At 41.2% G+C, this 14,478-nt stretch overlaps 1 long non-coding RNA gene across 1 annotated transcript in view; it reads right to left on the bottom strand.

Moving 5' to 3' along the window:
- LOC129050128 (uncharacterized) overlaps positions 1-9,482 on the bottom strand; it is a 70,970-nt gene extending 61,488 nt beyond the window's left edge. The window contains exon 1 of the long non-coding RNA XR_010137112.1: positions 9,161-9,482. This is a non-coding gene — a long non-coding RNA (uncharacterized LOC129050128). The remainder of the gene's footprint in view (positions 1-9,160) is intronic.
- Positions 9,483-14,478: the final 4,996 nt, after the last annotated feature.

The following is a 14,478-nucleotide window of genomic DNA, read 5'->3' as shown; positions in this document are numbered from 1 at the left end:
ATGATATGAGGGTCTTCTCTTACCTGGGCCTAAAACTAGTGCCAGTTCAGCTTTCTGATCTCTGCCAGATAGACACACATAACATGCAGAGTTGCGGTTAGCATTTCTCCTGAGGTCACCACCCCTCCTCTTGCTGCTAACCCACTTTGGGTTCATCCCACCCCAGCTCATATTTTGTTACTTTTTCTATTTGAAAGACAGGGATCTTTAGAGACTTCTACCTTTTTTATAATTAACAATATCTCCAAGAGTATTGCTCTTCTAGGGTTTAAATCCAGGACCCTTTCACTGTTCTGCAGTCAAACAGTTCCTTGGAGTACCTAGCCCACCATAATTTCAGAAGTGGAAGTCCCCCAACCCACTATGTTGAAATTTTCTAAGCCATTATATCTTCATACAGATTGCAAGCTCATGGAGGCATAGGCAGTGTTACTTATATTTAAATCCACCACAATGTCTGCCACATCATATGCACTTAATAAATATGGAAATAAAATGACTAAGAAAGTCACAAAAGAAAGTATAGACTTGATTTCATAAAAGTGAAAAGTTCCATATGTCAAGAAAATTCCCAAAAGCCTTAGGAAAATATCTGCAGTAAATATTGCAGAGGGGCTTCTTCCATCTTATGTTACAGTGAAAAGACAGACCACTGTGCAGGAAGCAGGCCCTCACCAGACACCCATTCTGCCTGAGCCTTCATCGTAGACTTCCCAGCCTCCAAAACTGTGAGAAATAAATTTCTGTTGGTTATAAACTACCCAGTTTATGGTATTTTGTTATAGCAGCTCCAGTGGTCTAAGACAGCTTTCCAAATCTGACTCACTGCAACAAAACTTATAAAAGATTGAGTGGTGGTTGGATCATAGTGGCGGATGGGAGGCGGGACTAGACTGCAGCTCCGGAGAGAGCAGCTCGCAGAAGCTCACATTGTGAATTTTAGCTCCAGATCCACTGCAAGAACAAACCAGCAATCCCGAGAGGACCCACGGAACCTCTGAAGGAAGCAGACTGCTCCTGCAGGACCCAGGAGACACCCCAAATACTGTGAGTGCCCCAACTGCGGAAGTGGGAAAGGGAAACCCTCCTCTCCCAAACACACACCCCCACTGGGGAAGCTGAAGGTCTGTTTGTGGGAGAAGTTTCTGACTTTATGTGAAGCTGAGTCAATTTAGAGAGCTGAGAAAAATACAGGGGTAGAGGAAGCAGCAGAAAGGCCCTGGGAGCTCACTGCGTCTCATAACAGGCCAGTCCTGCTTGGCACCACAGGGATCCGTCGGGAGGCTGACCAGAGGAGCAGGGGATAAAACTCTACAGGGAGAAGGAAATCTCCAGCTGAACTTTGTAACAATTTGAATGGGGCGAGAAGCCTCCTGGCCAGAATGAGTGAGTGCGCAAATCCGGTGTGCAGACTCCACAGGCCAGGGAAGAACCAAGTCCTTTGCTTTCACACCTGGGAGGCAGATAGCCCAGGGCAAGTTTTCAAGCCCAGGGTTGTTGGCTGGGGCATGATGGGAGTGAGACCAGCCCTTTGGTTTGCATGGGAGCTGGATGAGGCCTGTGACTCCCAGCTTTCCCCCACTTCCCTGACAACCTGCATAACTCAGCAGAGGCAGCCATAATCCTCCTAGGTACGCAACTCCAGTGACCTGGGAATCTCACCCCCATCCCCCACAGCAGCCGCAGCAAGACCCACCCAAGGAGAGTCTGAGTTCAGACATGCCTAGCCCTGCCCCCACGTGATGGTCCTTCGCTATCCAGCCTGGTAATCACACTTTTTGATGGGATTGTTTGTTTTTTTCTTACTGATATGTTTGAGTTCATTGTAGATTCTGGATGTTAGTCCCTTGTCAGATGCATAGATTGTGAAGATTGTCTCCCACTCTGTGGGTTGTTTGCTTACTCTGCTGACTGTTCCTTTTGCCATCCAAAAGCTCTTTAGTTTAATTAGGTCCCAGCTATTTATCTTTGTTTTTATTGGATTTGCTTTTGAGTTCTTGGTCATGAAATCCTTGCCTAAGCCAATGTGTAGAAGGGTTTTTCCAATGTTATCTTCTAGAATTTTTATAGTTCAGGTCTTAGGTTTAAGTCCTTAATCCATCCTGAGTTGATTTTTGTATAAGGTGAGAGATGAGGATCCAGTTTCATTCTCCTCCATGTGGCTGGCCAATTATCCCAGCACCATTTGTTGAAAAGGGTGTCCTTTCCCCACTTTATGTTTTTGTTCGCTTTGTCAAAGATCAGTTGGCTGTAAGTATTGCGGTTTATTTCTAGGTTCTCTATTCTGTTCCATTGGTCTATGTGCTTATTTTTATACCAGTACCATGCTTTTTTCATGACTATGGCCTTATACTACAGTTTAAAATCAGGTAGTGTGATGCCTCTAGAATTTTTATTTTTGCTTTGGCTATGCAGGCTCTTTTTTGGTTCCGTATGAATTTTAGAATTGTTTGTGAAGAAAGATGTGGTATTTTGATGGGGATTGCATTGAATCTGTAGATTGCTTTTGGCAGTATGGTCATTTTCATGTTGATTCTACCCGTGCATGAGCATGGAATGTGCTTCTATTTGTTTGTGTTGTCTATGGTTTCTTTCGGCAGTGTTTTGTAGTTCTTCTTATAGAGGTCTTTCAACTCCTTGGTTAGGTATATTCCTAAGTATTTGATTTTTTTTTCGCAGCTATTGTAAAAGCAGTTGAGTTCCTGATTTGATTCTCTGCTTGGTCCCTGCTGGTGTATAGAAGAGCTATTGATTTGTGTACGTTAATTTTGTATCTAGAAACTTTGCTGAATTCTTTTATCAGTGGAGTTTCTCTTTTATCTGGAGGAGTCCTTAGGGTTTTCAAGGTAAACGATCATATTGTCAGCAAGCAGTGACAGTTTGACTTCCTCTTTACTGATTTGGATGCCCTTTATTTCTTTCTCTTGTCTGATTGCTCTTTTTAGGACTTCTGGTACTATGTTGAAGAGGAGTGGTGACAGTGGGCATCCTTGTCTTATTCCAGTTCTCAGAGGGAATACTTTCAACTTTTCCCCATTCAGTATTATGTTGGCTGTGGGTTTGTCATAGATGGTTTTTATTACATTAAGCTCTGTCCCTTGCATGCCGATTTTGCTGAGAGTTTTAATCATAAAGGGATGCTGGATTTTGTCAAATGCTTTTTCTGCATCTATTGAGATAATCATGTGATTTTCGTTTTTAATTCTGTTTATGTGGTGTATCACATTTATTGACTTGTGTATGTGAAAACATCCCTACATCCCTTGTATGAAACCCACTTGATCATGATGGGTTATCTTTTTGATATGTTGTTGGATTCAGTTAGCTAGTATTTTGTTAAGAATTTTAGCATCGGGGTCCATTCCAAGATGGCCAAATAGGAACAGCTCCAGTCTGCAACTCCCAGCGTAATCAACACAGAAGATGGGTGATTTCTGCATTTCCAACTGAGGTATCTGGTTCATCTCATTGGGACTGGTTGGACAGAGGGTGCAGCCCACAGAGGGTAAGCTGAAGCAGGGAGGTGTGTTACCTCACCTGGGAAGCACAAGGGGTCGGGGGATTTCCCTTTCCTAGCCAAGGGAAGCCGTGACAGACTGTACCTGGAAAAATGGGACACTCCTGCCCAAATACTGCTCTTTTCCTATGGTCTTAGCAACTGGCAGACTAGGAGATTCTCTCCCGTGCCTGACTTGATGGGTCCCATGCCTGAGGAGCCTCACTCACTGCTAGCACAGCAGTCTGAGATTGACTTGCGAGGCAGCAGCCTGACAGGGAGAGGGGCATCCACCATTGCCAAGGCTTGAGTAGGTAAACAAAGCAGCCAGGAAGCTCAAACTGGGTGGAGCCCACCACAGCTCAACAAGGCCTACTGCCTTTATAGACTCCACCCCTGTGGGCAGGGCATAGCTGAACAAAAGGCAGCAGAAACTTCTGCAGACTTAAACGTCCCTGTCTGACAGCTCTGAAGACAGCAGTGGTTCTCCCAGCACAGCGTTTGAGCTCTGAGAATGGACAGACTGCCTCTTCAGGTGGGTCCCTGACCCCCATGTAGCCTAACTGGGAGACACCTCCCAGTAGGAGCCAACAGACACCTCATACAGGTGGGTGCCCTCTGGGATGAAGCTTCCAGAGGAAGGATCAGGCAGCAATATTTGCTGTTTTGCAATATTTGCTGTTCTGCAGCCTCCACTGGTGATATCCAGGCAAACAGGGTCTGGAGTTGACCTCCAGCAAACTCCAACAGGCCTGCAGCTGAGTGACCTGACTGTTAGAAGGAAAACTAACAAACAGAAAGGAATAGCATCAACATCAACAAAAAGGACATCTACACCAAAACCCCATCTGTAGGTCACCAACATCAAAGACCAAAGGTAGACAAAACCACAAAGATGGGGAGAAACCAGAGTAGAAAACCTGAAAATTCTAAAAACCAGAGTGCCTCTTCTCCAAAGGATCACAGTCCCTTGCAAGCAACAAGACAAAGCTGGATAGAGAATGACTTTGACAAGTTGTCAGAAGTAGGCTTCAGAAGGTTGGTAATAACAAACTTCTCCAAGCTAAAGGAGCATGTTCTAACCCATCGCAAGGAAGCTAAAAACCTTGAAAAAAGGTTAGACGAATGGCTAACAAGAATAAACAGTGTAGAGAAGAACTTAAATGACCTGATGGAGCTGAAAACCATGGCACAAGAACTTCGTGACGCATGCACAAGCTTCAATAGCTGATTTGATCAAGCGGAAGAAAGGATATCAGTGATTGAAGATCAAATTAATGAAATAAAGTGAGATGACAAGTTTAGAGGAAAAAGAGTAAAAAGAAACAAACAAAGCCTCCAAGAAATATGGGAGTATGTGGAAAGACCAAATCTACATTTGATTGGTGTACCTGAAAGTGATGGAGAGAATGCAACCAAGTTGAAAAACACTCTTCAGGATATTATCCCGAAGAACTTCCTCAACCTAGCAAGGCAGGCCAACATTCAAATTCAGGAAATACAGAGAACACCACAAAGATAGTCCTTGAGAAGAGCAACCCCAAGACACATAATTGTCAGATTCACAAGGTTGAAATGAAGGAAAAAATGGTAAGGGCAGCCAGAGAGAAAGGTCAGGTTACCCACAAAGGGAAGCCCATCAGACTAACAGTGGATCTCTCAGCAGAAACCTTACAAGCCAGAAGAGAGTGGGGGCCAATATTCAACATTCTTAAAGAAAAGAGTCTTCAACTCAAAATTTCATATCCAGGCAAACTAAGCTTCGTAAGTGAAGGAGAAATAAAAACCCTTTACAGACAAGCAAATGCTGAGAGATTTTGTCACCACCAGGCCTGCCTTACAAGAGCTCCTGAAGGAAGCAATAAACATGGAAAGGAATAACCAGTACCAGCCACTGCAAAAACATGCCAAACTGTAAAGACCATCCATGCTATGAAGAAACTGCAACAATTAACAGGCAAAATAACCAGCTGACATCATAATGATAGGATCAAATTCACACATAACAATCTTAACCTTAAATGTAAATGGGCTAAATGCCCCAATTAAAAGACACAGACTGGCAAATTGGATAAAGAGTCAAGACCCATCAGTGTGCTGTATTCAGGAGACCCATCTCATGTGCAGAGAGACACATAGGCTCAAAATAAACGGATGGAGGAAGATCTACCAAGCAAATGGAAAACAAGGCAGGGGTTGCAATCCTAGTCTCTGATAAAACAGACTTTAAACCAACAAAGATCAAAAGAGACAAACAAGGCCATTACATAATGGTAAAGGGATCAATTCAACAAGAAGAGCTAATTATCCTAAATATGTATTCACCCAATACAGAGCACCCAGATTGATAAAGCAAGTCCTTAGAGACCTACAAAGAGACTTAGACTCCCACACAATAATAATAGGATACTTTAACACCCCAGTATCAATATTAGACAGATCAATGAGATAGAAGGTTAACAAGGATATCCAGGACTTGAACTCAGCTCTGTACCAAGCAGACCTAATAGACATCTACAGAAGTCTCCACCCCAATCAACAGAATATACATTCTTCTCAGCACCACATCACACTTATTCTAAAATTGACCACATAATTGGAAGTAAAGCACTCCTCAGCAAATGAAAAAGAACAGAAATCACAACAAACTGTCTTCAGACCGCAGTGTAATCAAGTTAGAACTCAGGATTAAGAAACTATTTCAAAACCACACAACTACATGGAAACTGAACAACCTGCTCCTGAATGACTACTGGGTAAATAACAAAATGAAGGCAGAAATAAAGATGTTCTTTGAAACCAATGAGAAAAAAGACACAACATACCAGAATCTCTGGGACACATTTAAAGCAGTGTGTAGAGGGAAATTTAGAGCACCAAATGCCCACAAGAGAAAGCAGGAAAGATCTAAAATCGACACCCTAACATCACAAAAGAACTAGAGAAACAAAAGCAAACAAATTCAAAAGCTAGCAGAAGGCAAGAAATAACTAAGATCAGAGCAGAACTGAAGGAGATAGAGACACAAAAAACCCTTCAAAAAATCAGTGAATCCAGGAGCTGGTTTTTTGAAAAGATCAACAAAATTGATAGACTGCTAGCAAGACTAATAAAGAAGAAAAGAGAGAAGAATCAAATAGATGCAATAAAAAATGATAAAGGGGATATCACCACATATCCCACAGAAATACAAACTACCATCAGAGAATACTATAAACACCTCTACACAAATAAACTAGAAAATCTAGAAGAAATGGATAAATTCCTGGACACAGAGACCCTCCCAAGACTAAACTAGGAAGAAGTTGAATCTCTGAATAGACCAATAACAGGCTCTGAAATTGAGGCAATAATTAATAGCTCACCAACCAAAAAAAGTCCAGGACCAAATGGATTCACAGCCAAATTCTACCAGAGGTGCAAAGAGGAGCTGGTACCATTCCTTCTGAAACTATTCCAATGAATAGAAAAAGAGGGAATCCTCCGTAACTCATTTTATGAATACAGCATCATCCTGATCCCAAAGCCTGGCAGAGACACAACAAAAGAATAGACAATTCTCAAAAGAAGATTTACAAATGGCCAACAAACATATGAAAAAATGCTCAACATCACTAATGATCAGGGAAACTCAAACAGAAACCACAATGCAATACCACCTTACTCCTGCAAGAATGGCCATAATCAAAAAGTCAAAAAACAGTAGATGTTGGCATGGATGCTGTGAACAGGGAACACTTCTACACTGCTGGTGGGATTGTAATCTAGTACAGCCACTATGGAAAACAGTGTGGAGATTCCTGAAATAACTAAAAGTAGAACAGCCATTTGATTCAGCAATCCCACAACTGGGTATCTACCTAGAAGAAAAGAAGTCATTATTCAAAAAAGATACTTGCACATGCATGTTGATAGTGGCACAATTTACAATAGCAAAGTCATGGAACCAACCCAAATGCCCATCAATCAACGAGTGGATAAAGAAACTGTGATAATACCATGCAGCCATAAAAAGGGATGAATCAACAGCATTTGCATGGACCTAGATGAGACTGGAGACTATTATTCTAAGTGAAGTAACTCAGGAATGGAAAACCAAACATCGTATGTTCTCACTGATACGTAGGATGTAAGTTATGAGGACACAAAGGCATAAGAATGATACAGTGGACTTTGAGGACTTGTGTGGAAGAGTGGGAGGGGAGAGAGAGATAAACTACAAATATTACAAATATGGTGCAGTATATACGGCTTGGGTGATGGGTGCACCAGAATCTCACAAATCATCACTAAACAACTTACTTATGTAACCAAATACCACCTATACCCCACTAACTTACGGAAAAATAAAAAATAAAAGTAAACAAATAAATAAAATTTTTTAATATTGCAGAAGGCCATCATCTTTAGGATTTAAGGAGTTCACACAAATAGGAGAGAAAAAAGCTAAAACTCATGTAGGTTAAATTGACAAAGTACCTAAAAGACAATTTTCAAGGGAGGAAATCCAACTAGAAATAAATTCTAGTACTGATACAATACTTTGGAACCAATTTTTGATAGTCAGAAGTCTCAAAAGAGTCATTTTATTTGACCTAATAATTTTGCTGCTAAAAATCTATCTAAAAGAATCATAAATTTTGGAGGAGAAATTTTTATTATCTAACGCAAGAATTGTATGGCCTTTCTTTTTCTAACTCAGGATGTTCTTTGGTGTCCTTGCTGGAAACTAACTAAAGTGAGAGAAACTGGGCAGAGAGACAGAACCCACAATTCAAGCATTCAGAGTTAACAAGAAGAGTACTGGAGAAATATAGAACACGAGATGTTTGCCTGCTGTTTAGTTTTATGATTCCCAGTGATTGTGAGGGAGTCTGCAGCCCTGCAGCAGTAGTCCATACCTGGGCCTGATCAGAACACAGAAAGAAAATCTCAGATGATCCACAGATTAGAATGCAAAACACCTTTATTCTAATCCTATACAAATTGAGAGCTCTGCCCATGAACATTTAATAGTAATATTGCAGGAACACTTAATGGTACCATTTAAACTCAGAAATAGTTACTCCTGTAGAGTGTTGGCTCCAAGTGGCCTTGAGCCACTTGGAAATGTGAGGCTTCAATTCAAGCCAAATGTGGGGCTTCAATTCAAGCCAAATGGCCACTAGGTGTTATTAACAGAAGGGTCAAAATATCTCAGTTTACCTATCCAGGTGTCCAGGCCACCTTACAGAACAGCAGCTCTCTGCCAGGGTAGTTTCTCCTTGGTGATAGTTAATACAAATGATTTTCTAGAATCATGGTGACACAGAACCTGGAAACTGACATTGGATCCCTAGCTGTCTATCAGGAAGCACTAACGCACCATGCCGCCACCTGCCATTAGGAAAGCTTTTACCACCACCAGGCCACTTGTCATTTCTCTGCAGAATACACTTGGCTGGATCAGCCTGTAATACACTGACGTGATTTCAGCTAAACTACAGGGCTAAATACCAGAGGAGTAGGGCACTTGGAGCAGAGAAGAAAGAGAATGAAATGACTATCATCAACTCCCTAAATTTCAACAAGCATGAAAGTGTCCTCTTCCCAACAAGTCCAGATCCCCAATTTCAGACAGTGTAATGGCAGCTGGCTTTGCAGTGCAGAAGTACAGACACTTACCTGCTGATGAGATGTCTTTCTTCTCCCACAGAACAGGAGGAGATGATCTTCCGGCATCAGTCCCAGTCCAAGGTTTGGGCCCCTGACCTCATAATCGATTTGATAATAAAGCAGTGGTTTGTAGACTCCATTTAGAATCTCACTGACAATCAGTAACTATAGACTTTTATTCTAGAGAAATGTGCATATGCACAGGCTTCTGCCACATACCAGTGAACCGTATCAGTGAACTGTATCAGTGAACCACACAGACTTACAGAGGCCCCTCCATGGAGCCCCTTTAGCTATCGGCCAGTTCTCCCTCCACTCGTGCCATCACTCCCCATCTTATGTCTGTAACAGGTCTCATTAATGGTGAATGGAGCTCTATTCTGTTGAACTAGGAAGCAATGTTACAACCTTTGCTGGCACAGAGCTCCTAGAAGCCACTCAGAATTAATTTCAGCAAGCCTGTGGATAAAACATATTTGTCACTCTGTCCATAAACATTCGTGGTACAAAAAAAAAAAAAAAAAAAAAAATCTGTTTCAGATAAACCCTTCTTAGTCTGACTTCCTCCTGGCTGGATTTATGTATGGTTTTCTAATGATGTGGTAAAGCAGTTTGGTTCTAAGGAAAAACAAAACCACCTATGGTGAGAAATTAAGAGCAAAATTACATAAGAGTTTTTTTTAAAAAAATTGGTATTCTGGCTGCATTTTTCAACTAAGAGTCATAAAATCATTTCCCAAGCCAGAAATATCATTATCCTCATTTCACAGGTGGAAAACCGAGAATTACAGAGAGGTTAATGGCTGTGTCTAAAAGCACACAGCACGCCCTCATCAGAAGGAGCTGGAAATTCAGGTATGGGCAAGGGCTCATACTGTTCTGTCATAAACCAAACTTTCCTGAGAAGTTTGGCTTGGCTCTAATTGGCATTCAATTTTAAAAAATGTCTTTCATTAAAAAATATAATTTGAAGAACTGGGTAATTGACTCACATTTGATTAAGGCAGATTCTATTGGATTAACATGATTAATAGGTAAAATTATAATCAAACAGAAAGCAGTACAAAAGGTGACTAAGTCATGGATCATATTAAGATACTAAATTTTAAAATGATGGATATGCTGGGATTTTTTTTTTACATCAGTAATATTCATTTCACAGTGGATCTCACACTGTTCAGTTATCACTAGTAGGGTAATTAGGATGAAGTCTGTGTTCAGGATTAAAAGAAGAAGTACTTGGAAGTTGTTTTGATTTCACAGTAAGGGAAATCCCAGATGTCCTCTTTCTGATTCTCCCCAAATCATTTGGTTCAAGCTGGTGGTAAATTTCTCAAACTAATAGTGAAGTAGGCCACTCTAGTGGCTATCCCTGCTCAGACCTAGATATAGTTAGTACCACATCAAACCTCAAAGCACGTTTCGGAACTGTAATGTTCACCAGGCTGTGTAGGGATAACACAGTCCACAGTTTTTTCTATCAGTGCAAAATTGTATCCCCAATAGGAACTAAGTTAATTGATATGAAACTACTCCAGCATCAGCCACCTCCAGGTAGCCAGGCCTGGAACTAAAATGAAAAATAGAATGCTTAGGTGTTTTTGACACTCCATCTTAAATCTTTTTGTCCAGAAATGGGAGCTACTATGGTATGAATAGAGGCAGATATGGGTTATTCTTTTCATCACAAGACTTTCTATTTTAGAGGACTGATGGGCATGGTGGCAGGCTCCCTCCTAAAACTACCATGTCTGCATAACTGGAAGGAGAATGGAAACTGGGGGAGGCTTGAACCATTCCAGAATCTTCATCAGTGTCCCCAAAGCCAACTCACAAAACATACAATATAAAGAACAAACTTGCTTCCTAGCAAGCACGGCTCTAGTGCCACCCGCTTGCCTCAAACCCATCCCAGCTAGCTTGACACTTCTAAGAGTTTCCTATATAGGAAACCCTAGGCCACCGCAGCAATCCCTGTTCTTACCATGTTATTACTTATAAAAACATGCTCTGATCAAGCAAATGACTAAGAACTGGGACTGAAAGATGGTGCTGCAACAATGCATTGGCTTTCTTTGCCTGTAAAAATGACAAAAAAAATAAAGATTGATAATATTTCAGCTTGACAAGGGTTTCGGGAACAAGTAGTCTCATACACAGCTTGTTACCCTTTATGTGAAAAGGCATTTTGGTATTATCTACTGAGTACTATAAAATATGCAAACCCAGGCCAGCCACCGTGGCTTCCTCCTGTAATTCCAGCACTTTGGGAGGCTGAGATAACAGAATCACTTGAGCTCAGGAGTTCGAGACCAGCCTGGGCAACATGGTGAGACCCCCCCACATCTCTATAAAAAATACAAAAATTAGCCAGGCAGTGGTATGTGCCTATAGTACCAGCTACTTGGGGGCTGAGGTGAGAGGACTCCTTGAGCCCAGGAAGGTCAAGGCTGCAGTGAGCTGTGATCACTCCACTGCACTCCAGCCTGAGCAAGAGAGCAAGACCCTGTCTCAAAAAGAAAAAAAAAAAAATTGTGCTTGTCTTTTGACCAAGACATTCCATGTATATCTAGGCACAATTATTTAGATTCAAAGTTGTTTATTGGAGCAATTTTTGTATTTTGTATTTATAGCCCAAAATATTGGTAACAACCTAATAGTTCATCAGTAGGAAAGTGGCCATGTAAATCACGGTACAGTTACACTATGGAATACATATAGGTCTCTTTTACAAAAGGTGGGTCCAACCACAGTGTCAAAGAATGATTTTTATGATACATTTTTAAGTGAAAAAAGCAGGTGGTAGAAATATTTATATAATATGATCCCTATTTACATATTTTTAAAAATTATATATGTATATATTCTATGTTTTTAAGTGAATAGAAAAATATTAGATTGGACAAATCCCTAGTTGTTAACAGGACTGACCTCTGGAGAAGAGAAGTGAGCTGGGAGATGAAGGTGTTTCATTTTCTACTAAGTGTACTTCAGTAATTTATTCTAATAAGTATATGATTTTCTTATAAAAAAATAAAATAGTATGTCACTGGCATTTCCTCACAAGGCAGTATTCAACTGTGATGAAATAGAAATTTCACTACATCTGTTCCAGAGCAGTGAGACAGGCCACTTAAGTTCTCCAAGCTTCAGTCTGTCCATCTGTAAAATGAGGACAAGGCATGCCTCACAGTATTGTTGGAAAGGATCACATGAGAGAATGCTTGTAAAAGCCCTGTTTACTGTTAAACACAAGTGATTATAAAATGTTAAACAAGAATTATTCCAAGGTGAAGAATAAAGAGTTGGTATAATAAAACCACAAAGACCACTAAATTCCCTTTGGGAAATGACCAGCCTAGTTGTGATCGTTTTAGAATCTACTTAAAGAAATCAAGGCCACGTGGTTGGGCATGGAGTCTCCCCTGAAAGGGATGGGCGCTCTAAGTTATCCTGGGAAAAATAATCCTGGAAAGAGGTTAAACCTGAAGCAGGGAATGAGCAGGAAAGAAAAGTCCTCCTCTTGCTGGGCGTGGTTGCTCATGCCTGTAATCCCACCACTTTGGGAGGCCAAGGCAGGAGGATCACTTGAGGTCAGGAGTTCAAGACCAGCCTGGCCAACATGGAAAAACCCTATCTCTACTAAAAATACAAAAATTAGCCAGCCATGGTGGCAGGCACCTGTAATCCCAGCTACTTGGGAGGCTGAGAAAGGAGGATGGCTTGAGCCCTGGAGGCAGAGGTTGCAGTGAGCCAAGATCATGCCACTGCACTCCAGCCTGGGTCACAGAGTGAGACTCCATCTAAAAAAAAAAAAAAAAAAAAAAATTCTCCTCTTTCTGGGGCTAGGAGGTACTATGGCTGAATCTCCAAGGGTTCCAAAAACTGAAAGAAGCCCCATTAGAGGATCAGCTTCCACAGCCACATGGCAGGTTGGGAATAAGGTTAGAAGTGAGCCCCACCTGGTCGTCTAAGGCAGGTTTGAGCCTATGTAGAAGTGTAAGTGATTTTCTGTGTTAAATGTTTCTTCTATCATCACTGAATCTTCAAATAAAGTCTCATTAAAAAATTGGTACCTGGTCTTAATTGCTCAGTGCAGAATTAGCAAAGAGCCTGGCCTACTGCTCTATGTCTAAGATTCCTTTCCTGGAATGAATATGTTTAGGGGGAGCTAAAGGCACCCCCATATTCATGATTTGGGCCTACTTATCTATGGCTGCATTGCAGAATAGACTGGCCATGTGAAGAGGCAGCTGACTGTCTCGTCATCTCCTTCCATCTCAGGGGACCGCTATGAAGTTCCCCAGCTCATATGTCTGGAAGTTCTGCTTCCTACACCTGATTTGGTTCTCAGACATATGGCTTGGATTATCTCAATACTTATATTCTATTTGGCATATACTGTCTGCTTGGACACAGGTATACTTTGGTGATCTCTTAATATTTATGGAGTCTGCCTTCTCCATGGTGGTGTTAATTGTCTCTGAGGACCTAAATCCCAGGAATAGTGACAGAGTCAATGGGGTTCTATTTGGAACTTTTATGCAATGTGCAGACGGCTTCTCTCAGGGTCATTCTTGTAAACACAGACTTATTAACTTAAATAGAAAATGCCTTGCAAGACACATTTATGAGCAGAAATTGGTGGTGCTGAATGGTAAGATGTGGGAAAAACATAGAATCTTCTCTGTATTTTAACTCTAGCGCTCAGAATCTTATATCACATTAGACTGTGATTATCTTGGTAAGCTGCCTTAAATCCTCTCTGGAATCATGGTAGGGATATACATGTACAAGCAAATAAATCCATTCATAAACAAACAGGTAGAATGCATTGAGTCTTACTATGTGGCAGCTAATGTGCTGAGTGTTTTTCACATAACTGTTTCCTTTAATCCTCTCAACAAACTGTTGGTCATACATCCTAACCCCAGTGATTTGTCAGATATTTACTGGAAGAGATAGGGTCATGTGGGCCTTCTACTTTTCATGCCTCTGCAGCAAGCAATACCAAGGAAACCAGCAAGGTGAGAGGGAATGACAGCCACTAGGAGAACCTCTAAACAAGGCAGAGGAGGTGTGTACTTGAGAGTTAAGGCTTGATTTTCCTGATTGCTAAAATTGCTAAAGAAAATGGCCCTGCTTCTGTTTTCTTCCTGGTGGCTTTTCTTGTACATACTTTAAATGGAAAATATCACTAAAAGGACAACTGGCCAAACGGGGCAAATAGGGAGAAAAACTTTCACTTCCCTTTCCACTTGAACCCCAGGTCCTTGTATTTCAGCATGTGTCTACAATGAGATTCCATCCTGTTCATTTGTTTTTGT

This window comes from Pongo abelii, chromosome 16 (assembly GCF_028885655.2).
Source record: "Pongo abelii isolate AG06213 chromosome 16, NHGRI_mPonAbe1-v2.0_pri, whole genome shotgun sequence".
In the NCBI taxonomy this organism is placed as follows: Eukaryota; Metazoa; Chordata; class Mammalia; order Primates; family Hominidae; genus Pongo; species Pongo abelii.
The sequence above is the reverse complement of the archived record's forward strand: the minus strand, read 5'-3'. Positions and strand labels throughout refer to the sequence as shown.